Source organism: Miscanthus floridulus, chromosome 19 (genome assembly GCF_019320115.1).
Source record: "Miscanthus floridulus cultivar M001 chromosome 19, ASM1932011v1, whole genome shotgun sequence".
NCBI classification, from domain to species: Eukaryota; Viridiplantae; Streptophyta; class Magnoliopsida; order Poales; family Poaceae; genus Miscanthus; species Miscanthus floridulus.
The window spans coordinates 35,573,236-35,587,402 of NC_089598.1; the positions used below are offsets into that span (position 1 = coordinate 35,573,236).

At 44.8% G+C, this 14,167-nt stretch overlaps 1 long non-coding RNA gene across 4 annotated transcripts; it reads left to right on the plus strand.

Moving 5' to 3' along the window:
* Positions 1-8,136: 8,136 nt before the first annotated feature.
* On the plus strand, positions 8,137-12,405 carry LOC136527472 (uncharacterized). 4 transcript variants are annotated; one of them, XR_010776798.1, is made up of 3 exons: positions 8,137-9,398; positions 9,575-9,823; positions 9,937-12,405. It is a non-coding gene; the product is annotated as an uncharacterized lncRNA (long non-coding RNA). The 4 variants fall into 4 exon arrangements; XR_010776796.1 differs by having other exon boundaries at positions 8,139-9,398; positions 10,513-12,405; XR_010776799.1 differs by having other exon boundaries at positions 8,141-8,719; positions 9,205-9,398; positions 9,575-12,405.
* Positions 12,406-14,167: the final 1,762 nt, after the last annotated feature.

Sequence of the window (14,167 nt, forward strand, 5' to 3'; positions counted from 1 at the left end):
TTCGCATCCGACGGACCCCGGGCACGAGCCGGGTGAGCCGACGGAGATCTATGGCGTGGTGGTGAAAACCCACTGGCGGCGGCCTTCGGATGGGAGCGACGGGCAGCTGCCATGAAGCCCTCCGGGCGTCCCCACTGTTTCCAGTGGCGGTGCGCACGCTGACGTTGAGCAGAAGGCTCCGCCACCTCCTTCCCCTTTCCCGGTGGCGGTGGAGATGGCAGTGGATCTACGGTGGAGAGGTCATCCTCCGAGTCACTGAGGACATCCTCAGGAAGCGGCAAATCTGGCGACCCAGCACCGAACGCCCACGGCGATGGCGGCTCCATGTCTGCCTCATCAGCCTAAGAGCGATGGTGAGAGGGGGATCCGCTCTCCATAGCGCCCCTCCCCAGATCTGAGAGGCAGGGAGTGTCGACGAAATATGGTCGGTAGTCCATCTAGGGGTATGCCCATGATGGTAGATTGTCAGTAGACGGTGCATGTAATCAGGAACCAGATGGTGACACAAGGTGCAGAGACAGCGATTTAGATAGGTTCGGGCCATCTGATCGATGTAATATCCTACGTCCTGTATCTTTGGTGTATTGTATTCAGATGTCCCCTCTGAGGGGGACCCCTGCCTCTCCTTATATAGTCTGGAGGAGGATGGTTACAAGTAAAGTATCCTATTTGGTACTATTATAATATCTAGTACAACTTGTAATCTTGTTGTGCATGCCTCGATCTTATGGGCTGGGTCACCTCTGATGGTGCGGCCCATGTCTTGTCTTGAGGATACCGGGGGCCATACCCCCACAGCTAGTCCCCGAGCGCCTTGTATCCTTCGAGTAGTGTCGTCTTGAGCTTGCTAGAAGGATGTAAGGGGCTCAAGATAAAATTTGAAAAATATTTCCCTCGAAGTGTGCCCACTTTGACTCTGAGTCAAAAAGAGACACCATCGTCCTTGTAGAATCGGAGGTGTTTGAACCATCAGAGCGAGCACATTCACCGCAAGGTGAAGTGTGCCCACTTAGTCCCCGAGCCTGGTAGTAGGTGACGTAGGCACGTGGTGCCAGGGTCTAAAAAGAATTCCCAGTTAAGTTGAGAATCCAATCGTCGTTCAGGTGATACAATATGCACCGGTAGGTGCATTGTACCGATGTAGTCCCCGAGCTTGATGGAAGGCGAGGTATGAGCCTTGTAGCAAAGTCTAAACGAGAAAGAATATCCCAACTGTATATGAGTCACCAGTCGCATGTAGTTGAGACGCAAAGTCCCTGAGCTGTGGTCGGAGAGTGGTCGAGGCAGTCCCTGAGCATAGGTCGAGGAGCGAGCAACGAAGTCTCCGAGCTGTGGTCGGAGAGTGATCGAGGCAGTCCCTGAGCATAGGTCGAGAAGCGAGCGACGAAGTCCCCAAGCTGTGGTCGGAGAGTGATCGAGGCAATCCCCGAGCATAGGTCGAGAAGCGAGCGACGAAGTCCCCGAGCTGTGATCGGAGAGTGATCGAGGCAGTCCCCGAGCACAGGTCGAGGAGCGAGCGACGAAGTCCCTGAGCATAGCTCGAAATTCCTGCAATATAAATATGTAGAATGGTAGTACATGATGTACAAAATAATAAATTATGGAGAAAAAATCAGCAGTGAAGAAACAACGCTCAACAGTCATTTGCAAATGAGCATGATGTGATAAAGCAGTTGGTGCTTTGTAAACATCAGTGTTAATATGAAGTTTGTGTTTATACTTAATATAAATCGTCCGACCAGTATAGCTGTATGTCATCTTTAAGATAGTATACATGGACAAATGTTATTTGAAGAATAATCATGACGAGGACGTTTGTGGAGAAACATCGTAATGAAAATTGTATTAAATATAAATATTAGAAGTGTACTTATCTTTGGATAGAAATCTGGTCGATGGCGATAAAGTTGTCCGATCCTCGTACTTTTTGGCCTGTTGTGATGGTGGTCGCAGTTGTCATAGCGTCGTTCTTCGTGGCGATCATCACTGCGACGTGGTCTGGTGGTCGAGGTGGTCGGAGCTCGGTGGAGCCACTCGGGACGTGGTCTGGTGGTCGAGGTGGTCGGAGCTCGGCAGAGCCGCTCGGGACGTGGTCAACGTGGTCTGGTGGTCGGAGCTCGGCGGAGCTGCTCGGGACGTGGTCGATGTGGCCTGGTGGTTGGAGCTCGGCGGAGCCGCTCGGGACGTGGTCGACGTGGTCTGGTGGTCGGAGCTCGGCGAAGCCGCTCGGGACGTGGTCGACATGAGCTCGGACGGCTTGCTCAATCGGCCCGCTTGGAAGCTCATCTCAGCGATCATGTTGGCGTCGGAGGGCTTTGTCGTCACAAGACGTGTCGACGTGAAGTCTCATCAGGTAGTCAACGGAGGCCGTCGCGATCAGCGGGCCGTGCTGATGACAAATCATCGATTCTGGTGATGACCTTGATGGAGTCTAGGGAATTGGGGCTGAGCAGCAGTAGTGCCTCATGCGCACATGTAGAAACTTGTGCACATCCTAGTAGCCTCTAGATCGAGTAGTCATGGGATGAAAACAGCAAGCAAGATTAGACTGTACGTGATGCATATACAAGTATATGCATGATTAGCTTGCATGCCTTCTATCTTGTTCCTTCCTTATTGGCTTGTTGTTCGTTCGGCTGACTCGTTGAAGTAGGTGGATACGCCGGGTCGGAGCTCTAGTTTCATGGACGCATCTGGGTCTTGAATCGTCGAGAACCCAGCCGAGACTTGGTGCCGCCGCCTGACTCGAAAGCTAGTACTTGGGCGCAGGCTAGTCTACTGCAAGTCGAAATCAGACTCAGCTGGCGCGACAGTTGTACCTCGTATGCATGGTGTTGTAGATGCACGTGGTCGGTGTTGACTTTGGAAGCAATCCAGGAGAGCCAGAAGTTGATCGGTCAAGCTGCTATAAAGCGTGTAGTCATGAACGCCGACGGTCACGGACCTAGGTGAAGTCCCGACATAAGCTGGAGGGTTGCCGTCGTGAAGCACAGGTTGCCGCCGTAGTAGATTGATTCCGTCGCCGAGTGATATCAAGCCTGTCAGGCTTCCGAAGCACGTCGCCGTAGGAAGTCAGGTTGCCACGAGCGGCGTCGATCTTTAGATCCCATCTGGTTTGCCATAGATCAGCGCGCACGATCCCCTAAAGGGGACCCCTATCTGGCGCGCCACTGTCGACGAAATATGGTTGGCAGTCCATCTAGGGGTATGCCCATGATGGTAGATTGTCGGTAGACGGTGCGTGTAATCAGGAACCAGATGGTGACACAAGGCGCAGAGACAGCGATTTAGACAGGTTCGGGCCGTCTGATCGACGTAATACCCTACGTCCTGTGTCTTTGGTGTATTGTATTCAGATGTCCCCTCTGAGGGGACCCCTGCCTCTCCTTATATAGTTTGGAGGAGGAGGGTTACAAGTAAAGTATCCTATTTGGTACTATTACAATATCTAGTACAACTTGTAATCTTGCCGTGCACGCCTCGATCTTATAGGACGGGCCACCTCTGATGGTGCGGCCCATGTCTTGTCTTGAGGATACCGGCGGCCATACCCCCACAAGGAGGCAGGCGGGTCCAGATGGGCCCCAACTGCGGCGGCGGGAGAGCGTGCGGTGGCGCGAGAGGAGGCGGCGCGGCTGAAAGGTCCTAATGGCTAGAGGGGGGAGGTGAATAGCCTAATAAAAATTTCTACAACAACACTTAACCAAATGGTTAGACAATTATGAGGCGAAGCGAGTGTTGCACTAGCCTACTTAAAATGCAAGCCACCTACCACAATTCTAGTTTAGATAGTGTCTATTCACACAATAGCAAAGACACTATCCTATGTTAGTGTGCTCTCAAAGACTAACTAAAGAGCCACACCAACCAAGCAAGCAAGCTCTCACAACTAGCTACACTAAAAAGCTTGTCAACTAGTTTGCGGTAAAGTAAAGAGAGTGGTTAGGATAGTTATACCGCCGTGTAGATGAAGAACCAATCAATCACAAAGATGAATAACAATGAAGACCAATCACCTCGGAATCAATGATGAAGACAATGATTTTTTACCGAGGTTCACTTGCTTGCCGGCAAGCTAGTCCTCGTTGTGGCGATTCACTCACTTGGAGGTTCACGCGCTAATTGGCTTTACACGCCAAACCCTCAATAGGGTGCCGCACAACCAACACAAGATGAGGATCACACAAGCCACGAGCAATCCACTAGAGTACCTTTTGGCGCTCCACCGGGGAAAGGTCAAGAACCCCTCACAATCACCACGATCGGAGCCGGAGACAATCACCACCTCCGCTCGACGATCCTCGCTGCTCCAAGCCGTCTAGGTGGCGGCAACCACCAAGAGTAACAAGCGAAATCCGCAGCGAAACATGATCACTAAGTGCCTCTAGATGCAATCACTCAAGCAATGCACCTGGATCACTCCCAATCTCACTATGATGATGAATCAATGATGTAGATGAGTGGGAGGGCTTTGGCTAGGCTCACAAGGTTGCTATGTCAATGAAAATATGCAAGAGACTACCCTTGAGCCGGCCATGGGGCTATAAATAGAGCCCCCATCAAATAGAGCCGTTATACCCCTTCACTGGGCAAAACGCGCTCTGACCGGACGCTCCGGTCATACTGACCGGACGCTGGCCCTCAGCGTCCGGTCGCCCGATGGACGCCACGTGTCATCTCCTTCAAACGCTGTTTGTCAGATCCCAACGGTTATGACGCTGACCGGACGCTCCGGTCAAAACTGACCGGACGCTGAAGCCCCAGCGTCCGGTCGTTTCCAGTAAGCTCCCCGAGACATGTTTTTTCGACCGGACGCGTCCGGTCCACCTTGACCGGGCGCAGCCAGCGTCCGGTGCTCAATCCTAGCCTACTGTGCCGTCTGACAGCTCGACCGGACGCAGCCTTTCAGCGTCCGGTCGCTGAGTGACCCAGCGTCCGGTCAGTAGACCGACGCCAGCATCATTTCGACCAACTCCATTTCAACTCTAACTTCTTCACCCTTGCCCAAATGTGCCAACCGCCAAGAATTTTGCATCCGGCGCAATAGAAAATAGACATTTCATTTTCCCGAAAGCGCCGAATCCCGCCTCGCAAGCTCGGCGGGAGGGAGAGAGGGACCCAAACCCATCTCAACCCTGCAAACACTTTGTGCACATGTGTTAGCATATTTTCACAAAATATTTTCAAGGCTGTTAGCACTCCACTAGATCCTAAATGCATATGCAATGAGTTAGAGCATCTAGTGGCACTTTGATAACCGCATTCCGATATGAGTTTCACCCCTCTTAATAGTACGGCTATCAAACCTAAATGTGATCACACTCTCTAAGTGTCTTGATCACTAAAACAAAATAGCTCCTATGGTTTATACCTTTGCCTTGAGCTTTTTGTTTTTCTCTTTCTTCATTTCAAGTTTAAGCCCTTGATCATCGTCATGCCATCACCATTGTCATGCTATGATCTTCATTAGCTTCTTCTACTTGAAGTGTGCTACCTATGTCATGAACACTTGATAAACTAGGTTAGCACTTAGGGTTTCATCAATTCACCAAAACCAAACTAGAGCTTTCAGCGGCGACGGCGACGGTCCGTCGAGCTAGCTCACGCGGACGCTTCTAGACATGCCACTACGATTAGTTATCACAGGTGGACTAACTGCAAAGATGGATGAGAACAAAGCACGCCTGCAAACCACGTCGGCGGTGGCGGCGGCTAAGCAGAGTCGCCGGCGGCAAGGTCAGGTCCCCGGAGCTCGCGGCATTCGCCACCAGCAAACGTAAACTTCATTTGTTCCGTGGCTTCAAGCTCCGATCACTCTCCTCTCAAAACTTATTCTCGAAATCCGTATTTGAGGAGTTATCTAAATAAAAATTGTTCAATATATCTTTGCACATTCACAGGCTCTTTATATCTTGTGTGCATTTTAGAGAATTATCTCCGCTCTTCGTCTTTTCCTACCAAAAAGTTGTTGAAAAAACTTTGTGATCAAAATCTCTTTCTTTCAATACCGAAGGATATATAAAATACTTCCTCCGGTCCTGTATATCTGGCGCTGCAAGGTTAATTCCAGAGACCAAGAAACGTATTAATTGCATGTTAACAGCCGCGCCGCGTGCACGAACCTGCCGAGAGAAAGCGCTTCCTACCTCATCGCTCGTAGGTGAAAAAGGCAACCTCCTGAGAGTACGCATGCGTGAACCGCTTCGTTGCTAGCCACCGTGCATACAATGCTTCGTTTCTGGCCATCCGTTTAAACTACGCACTCACAAAACCGTGGTTTAGAAAGAAAAAAAAGTTATAAGTGGAGTTTCTAAAACTTTAAAAAGACTATAGTTTTGACAATACTATGATTTTAAAGACTATAAGATTTGTTGCATCCAAACATCCAATAACTTTTAAAAACCATGGTATTTCTTTAATACTTTAAAAATACTTTATATCTAAATAGGACCTAATTAATTTATTCTATCCCCAGTCCGCCAGATATTATGGCCAAAACGAAAAATGCCTGTCCGCCATATATACCGGACCAGAGGTTTTAGTTGGGTGAAATTTAGGAATTTGGCTACTATAGCACTTTCATTTCTATTTGGCAATTAGTATTCAATCATGGACTAATTAGGTTCAAAACGTTCGTCTCGCGATTTCCAACCAAACTGTGCAATTAGTTTTTTCATCTATATTTAATGCTCCATACACGTATCGTAAGATTCGATATGATGATTACTGTAGTATTTTTTAGAAATTTTTTTTAAACTAAACCAGGCCCAATAGTTAAAGTTGCTCTTCTAGAATAGAGGGAGTAGGTGGCTGCGTGTGTGGCGGGACTGCGGGACCCATGTGGCGCAGCCGGCAGCCACGAGCGTGTGGCCCGTCGGCGAACGGGCAGGCAGGAAGGCTCGTTATGTATTTTTTTTTTCCGGACAGGTTGGGTGGGTCTGGGTGCGTTGCGTGCTCTCGCATTGGCTCTCGTCGTTTTGTTTCTAGTGGTGCTTTCACGCGGGCCTATACGTGGGCATGTGGCGGTGGCGCGACTCGGAGCGTAGTTTACAGGTGCGTGCATGTGGAAAGTTCGAGCAGGCTAATCGCCGTCGTTGCTAATTGCTAAGGCGCGTTTGATGCGTACGTATTCGTTTCAATTAAAGTAGATTTATTTAAAATTAAACTAATTTTTATTTCATTTTACTTCAACATACGTGGATTAAAATAGGTACACATGTATCCAAACAAGCCCTTGTGGTATATCGTATACGTGCACATGAAAAGAAATTACCCCCCTTTTCTCACGTACGTCTTGTCAGATTTAACGTTCCATTTTTTTTTTGATATAAGGAACGTTGCAAAAAGTTAAGCTTGTGGTCGCAGTTGCCGGCAAAACGGTGTTATTGCCATTTTTCTCTAATCTTCAAAGTCGTACCAGACTTTTGAGATGCATATTGAAGAATATTGGTTGATTTTAGAATAGTACACACTTGGGGTGTGTTGGATTGCTGAATGAGAATTGTATCGTATTCACATGAGAGGATACAGACCGACTGTAACCGTATTTTTAGAAAAGATATATAGTGTTTGATGAAGTTATCTGAGTGGATAAAGAAAAGTTGAAATGTTATTTGGTTGACCACATAAGCAGATACAAATGTCGAACTAGCGAGACTAGCATGTGGACCTCGTACTCTATCCCTACATCCACCGGGTGCCAGTGAAGCTTAAGGGGGTGTTTGGTTCCATGGACTAATCCATGTCATATCGGACGTTCGGATGCTATTTAGAAGAACTAAATATGAGTTAATTATAAAACTAATTACATAGATGGAGACTAATTTACGAGACGAATTTATTAAGCTTAATTAATCCGTCATTAGCACATATTTACTGTAGCACCACATTGTCAAATCATGGACTAATTAGCCATAATCTGTGCAATTAGTTATTTTTTTCATCTATATTTAATACTTCATGCATGTGTCCAAATATCCAATGGGACACGGACTAAAATTTTTCTGTAGAAAACAAACACCCCCTAAATATGAAACTCCATAAAGCTCCTAGGATCCGCGCGTTGAGAGCGCTCTGGTTACTGTTCACCAACCGTGTGCAGCCACCTGGCCTCGTGCGTGTGTAGTCCTCGATTTGGTCTCGCGTCGTTTAATTGGCCCGGCCCTCCTGCTGACCCTCGCTCTCTCCGTCCGTCAAAATAAAAAAGAAATCTCTTCCTTATCTTCGGACACGGCACCGCTGCCCCACGGAGTCGCACGCCGTTCCTCGGCAACGCCGCTGGGATCGGCAGCGGGTTCTCCTCGGCTCCTTCGCCCGCCTCCTCGGCGCCGCCGTCGTCGTCATTGCCGGGGGCTCTCCTCGGCTCCTTCGTCTGTGTTCTTCGCCGCGCTTCTGAGGTGCTCCACTTAGCTTTACTCGCTGTTCCTCCTGCGCGTCCTATCTGCTCCTTCGCCCATCTCCTCCGCGCCGCCGTCGCCATTGCCAGGGTCTTCTCTGTTATCCTTCTCCTATGTCTGTGTTTCGTTCATACGATGATCTTCGCTGTTGTTCGCTGCTGCTGGTCCTTCAAGCAAGATACAAGCGCCCTCTCTTTCTCCTCCATCTGATTGCTGTGTGCGGCGCGCGGGTGCAGGGGCCCCTAGTGCTCTGGTGCAGTAAGCCGTACACATATTCTCTTCCTCCGTTGTCACTCTTGCCACAGTACTTCTAATTACATCTGGTAATTTGATATGTAATTTTATCCATGCTCATCCTAACTGCTATTTGATTTGGATCCCTCTCTGGAAGGGAATGAAAAAAAAGGTCAAACTAGCTAATCATACGATCAGTTTTTCCATTGCCTTTTTCCTCTGGAATTCAGGATACTTGGTTAGCTAGCACTTCAGTATATGATATTGTCGTATTTATTTTGCCTGCAGAAATATTGTTCATTTATATCCTATATAAGGTGTTATCTTCACAGGAATTCACTTTCAGAAAAGAAATTTGGTTTATTTATATAGCTCCAGCGTTTTTAAGAATAAATAATTCATGTTAATATATATTCTGATGCAATAACTCTTCAGTTCAGACCGTAAAAGATCGCCTAATCATCATTTGCCTTGCACAGGTTAGGGATGACATGGGAGATAACTGAAATATATTATGTCCAGCTAACTAGATATGGCCTGCAAAAGATCGCCTAACCATCGTTGCTTTTTACAGGTTAGGGATGACATGGGTGATAACTGAAACATATTATGTCCAAATCGATGTTCCATCGAACAAACTTGGACCGGCCTTCCATAGGTTAAGGACGAGATGGGGGACTGTTATATTCTTAGGTGCTTTATATTACAATTTGTGAACGTCATCTGCATCAAACAATGCTGTTGCTGCTGATCATGTACATCCTAGAGGTAATTTTAGTTCCCCACTGATTTTCTTTTGGAAAAAAAAAGATTCAGTGCGTTTTTTGTGTTCTGATATTTAATATTTCAGTTTAGAGTGAAGAGCTTTTAAATCAGATTGTCTTTTGCGTTGAAGTATATTTATTTTAGACTAACCAATTTTTGGTTTGCTTTTATTTGGCCAGATTAAGCTTGTGCTTTCGCGACTAAAGATACGCTTATGACATTCCCATGCCTTTTCCTGTCTAAATTATCCTCTGGCTATGTCTATCAAAATCTCTTTTGGTTGACAAAGGGGTTCAAAGCCTGTTCGCTTGCTCGTAAACGATCGTAAATTTTCAGTCAGGAACAGTGTTTTTCTCTCACACCAAACCAGCCAGCAGTAAATAATCCACGATACGATACGGCCTCCCGAACAGGCTGTATGACAGCAGGTACCTATAACTGTTTCCCTATTGTTACTTGAGCTTTATTTTTTTTTACCGTGACAGCTATATTGTAGTTCCGAGATAAGACTACTCTATAGACAGTTTTCAAATTATTTCAGGGTGAGGCTACTTACTACTTACAGATAGCCAGACATAGAAAAGGAGGGTCGGAGAAGCAGCGCAAGCTCACTCTGGTTATAAATAGTTGAAACTTATGATACATCTCCTACCATAAACAAATCTTGACGAATATGAGACCCATGGGAAGGCCTCTGTTTTAACCCACAGTAGTAAACCGCTCATATGTTAATACTTATTTTCATGTTGAGTGTTTCGAGGAGCTTCCTCTTGGATTGTGGCCAGGAGTTTTTGTTATGTGCATGAAGGTTTTACAGAGTTGCCAGTCCAAATGTCTAATCAAATTTGTCTAACTTATTTTAGTTTTATACCAATTAAACTATTAAGATCCATTTGTAGTGACTAAAAGATTACTCATTTGGTCAGTGCTTCACATAACAATTGAGTGAAGATATATTCTTGATAATTTATGGCTCATAATAGTTTAATCTGTTAACTCTCCGTGTTCACATGGTTTCATGCTAATCTTTATGGGGATGATGTCATTAACGCACGTGCTTTTCTCAATGTGTGGCATGTATGGTTTGTTGATATCATGTGCTATTGTGTTCCTGCAGGTAGATGTTTCTTCGATATACTGTGTGCTTGGTCACAACGGGAAGCTGCTGCAGAATCGGACTTGGGTCAGGTACATCCCACTGTGAGACTGATGGTCTATCATCCGATCCCACACATTCCCTACGACTGCCTACTAATAATCATATATGAATACCTCACGCGTATGGTCTCTTCCTGTGCCTGCGTCAAATCAAAGTAAATAAAAAAAAGGAGAAAACCCGCTCTCCTACCACGGCATCGCGCCTCGCCGCCTCCGTCCGCGCTTCTTCCTCTTCCTCTTCCTCTTCCTCTTCCTCTTCCTCAATCATGTGATTCTAAAATGTGAGTTTACACTACTGTTGTTTATTCCTCTTGCTATTATCACTTCTGATAAAATATGCGTCGAGCATCTTTGGCTGATGTGCCGGGATGTTCCCTATATGGCGATTTCTTTTATGTTTGTGCTTACCGGACACTAGAGTGATGACTTCGATCAAAACTTGCATGCCTACAATATAAGCCGTCCTGTATTTGAATTGCACTGCACTAAATGCTGGGAATCTATTTTTCTTTTTTCTTCTTGGCCCGTGGGAGGGGGGAATGTTAAAGGAAAGTTGTTCACCTGATGAATCTTTTCTACATTATATCTTTTTGAGCTAATCGTTTTGTTAAGCCTCTTCTCCCATAAAAAGGTAAACACACGTCTTGCAGTGGTATTCTTTCATAAAAATCGTGTAGCAGAGAGATCAGTAGTGTTGCGGTTCTGTTTCTGCTCTAAAAGTTAATTGTAATGTTGAAGCCTTACAATACTGAGTTGCTAAATGCAAGCCATGACGCATCGATCACACACCACTCAGAATAGCAATGACTGCTTCCTTGCCTGGGAGCTGTCAGCTGTGAGCTTCTTACTGCAAGTGGAGATCCAACATCCAAAGGTCAGTGGCACATTTGTTATTATCATTACATGGACAAGGTGTTCAGAAAACCTAAGAATGATGTTATTGATCAGGCCAAAAAGCAGTTGTTCAAAGAAAATGAACTTGCCCAAAGTTTCAAACCTATAGTACAGTCAAATACTATGAAATAATGTGCTTTAGGTGACCTTTATATTCATGGTGCTAGCATAATTTGCATATAAAATTAACACTAAATTATATTCATGCTCGACAGTCTTTTTGGTTAGTGATATCATGATTTTATTATGATAAAAAATACCATATGTTCCTGATGGCTTTAAACTCTTTTGCAAACCTCTGTTTTTATCAGTTTTATGTATGAAACCTGGAGTAGAACCACTCTACATTATGTCCAGAAAGCTACCAGATCCTGTCATACTTCAGATAACTTCATCTACAATCTGTCATTTTCCTCTACAACATGACTCTTTTGACTTCTATATATTTTTAGTGGGGACTAACTATTTACTTGCTTATAATACAATAATAGCTGGAGCACCAAATCTGGAAGAGGTCAGTTCACTTTTTTTTTTATGATCCCTTGTGAATATTGAAACCACCTCTTCACAATTTTGAAACATGTGAATCTTCAAAGCTTGAGACCACCTCTTTTTTGTTGCATAAAAGCTAAGGTAATTTCCAATGTTCAAATGGAACTACACTCCATCTGTTCTGACAAACCCCAATCTGTATAATGTTTATTCATTTGATATATGTTCTCTATTTTTATTTCAGGTTACAGGTGAAAGGGAAAGTTAGGCAATTTGGCTTGCGAAAGTGAATCGGTGCTTATGTCACGATGTATGACCCTTAGCGGGTTCGGCCAGAACTGTTTTTTATTTTTAAATCGTGTGTCCTGTGTCCATGTATTTTTAAAATAATCAATACATAGTTGGGCAAATTTGGATTTTTTTTTTTGCAAAGAACGTTATATGCTCCCTTTATGAATTCAGTCAGTATTTGCATATGTATACTTTTCTAAGTTCCTTTGTATCCCATGTGTATTCGCTTCATCATCATAGCTAAACATTATATATAATACGGAAAGATCTAAATGGATCACCAAAACAATACATATACCACATTGAAAGGGAAATACCACGTCAACATACTCCGGAAAGGCAAGCCACGCTATCCTCACGCATCGACGATGCTCGAATACAAGTCACAACTCACAAAGATCAAAGTGATGTAACCTTAGCAAGAGCGGTATCACAGGTTCACAGCAAGAAAAACAGAGATGTGCACATCACCTACGTGCGCAGCGAAGCGCGCAACCCGGCCTAGTTAGACATATCTCCTCAACCATGCATTTGTATCCGCTCATACAGACATACAAAGTATAGACAAGCAAATACACTGCTCATTTAGTTCTATACAGCTTCACTCATGCAACGAAGCAAACCAACCAAAAACATCCTTATATCACATTATTAATGAAAAATATACATTGAACATTTAGTTCCATACGATCAGCTCCTTCCAACTGATACTCTCTTTTGGTTTCCTATTTTCGTTTGGTAACAATATAGCCCTGTTTGTTTGAACTCATCAGTTTGGTATATTATTTTTCTCTCAAAACAAAACAGTATCAGCCGGCTTATCAGCCGTAAAAATCAGCAGTCAAACAACACATAATCATCTTCATTAGACCTAAGCAAAACATATCCAGACCCACACATTACTGGAAAAAAGGACAGCGGGAAGCTAAGTCCATGAAAATCTTCTCGTCTCAAACTATTTATTTTAATTATTTTGAACAAAAAAAAGAACACACCTAACTTTGCCGTACGTTGCTAGACACGTAGTTCTGCCAAAAAAAATCTCGAGCTTTCTTCATTACCCATCTAATAAAAGTATGTGTTTGTTGACAATTGTTAATAGTTAACCTAGCATAATGTTAAATTTTTATTGAATCAATTTATTAAATAAAAATGAAAAAAAAGTAAAGAAGCTTACGTGCAGCCGGATGGCCGATAGACTCGTATTAGACGTTGAGTCAACAATCGTATCGGACAAATTAGGGCCGACATGGAAAATGTAACCATCCACGCGGAAGGTGCTATCGGTGGTGGATAGCCAATAGCACCCTGCCGGCGCTGCTGTCGATAGCCACCCTATCGGCACTCCAATAGCCCACGTGATTTTATATTTACAATTCATTTTAAACAGTTCAGCCAGTTCGGCTGTACTACTTTTAGCTTGTTTTAGCTTATTTTCTCATACAGAATACTATTGAATTATTCGAAATAATCCAAAATCTATCATGCAACCCATCAGCCGAACACGCCCGTTCATAAAGATCATATCTAAATCAGCAATTAATCATTAAAATATTATTTAAAAATTCCATATCCATGTCCTTAGCTCGTGGCTCTAGCACATATGTGTGCCTAGCTGGGCCTCACCTCGGCCATGTCATATAGAGGGGTAGTGCTATGCTACTAGTTTCACTCAACAATGTAAAAATTGCAGAAGAGTAAAGTGAGCGGAAAAATATGTTGCACTGCTAGTTTCACTCAACAGTGGAGTGGAGTCCTTCAACCTCTCGCCATAACACAAGCCCCTCATAAAGATCATATCTATGGTGAAAAATTCATGGGGGGGCTACAAGGGTTCGGCGGGATAAGGGGGCCTAAGCCCTAAGCCCCCTCTATTAATACGGATTTTTAAAGTTTCATCCACGTCACACTGATGGGAGATGCGTCGAATGGCAGTT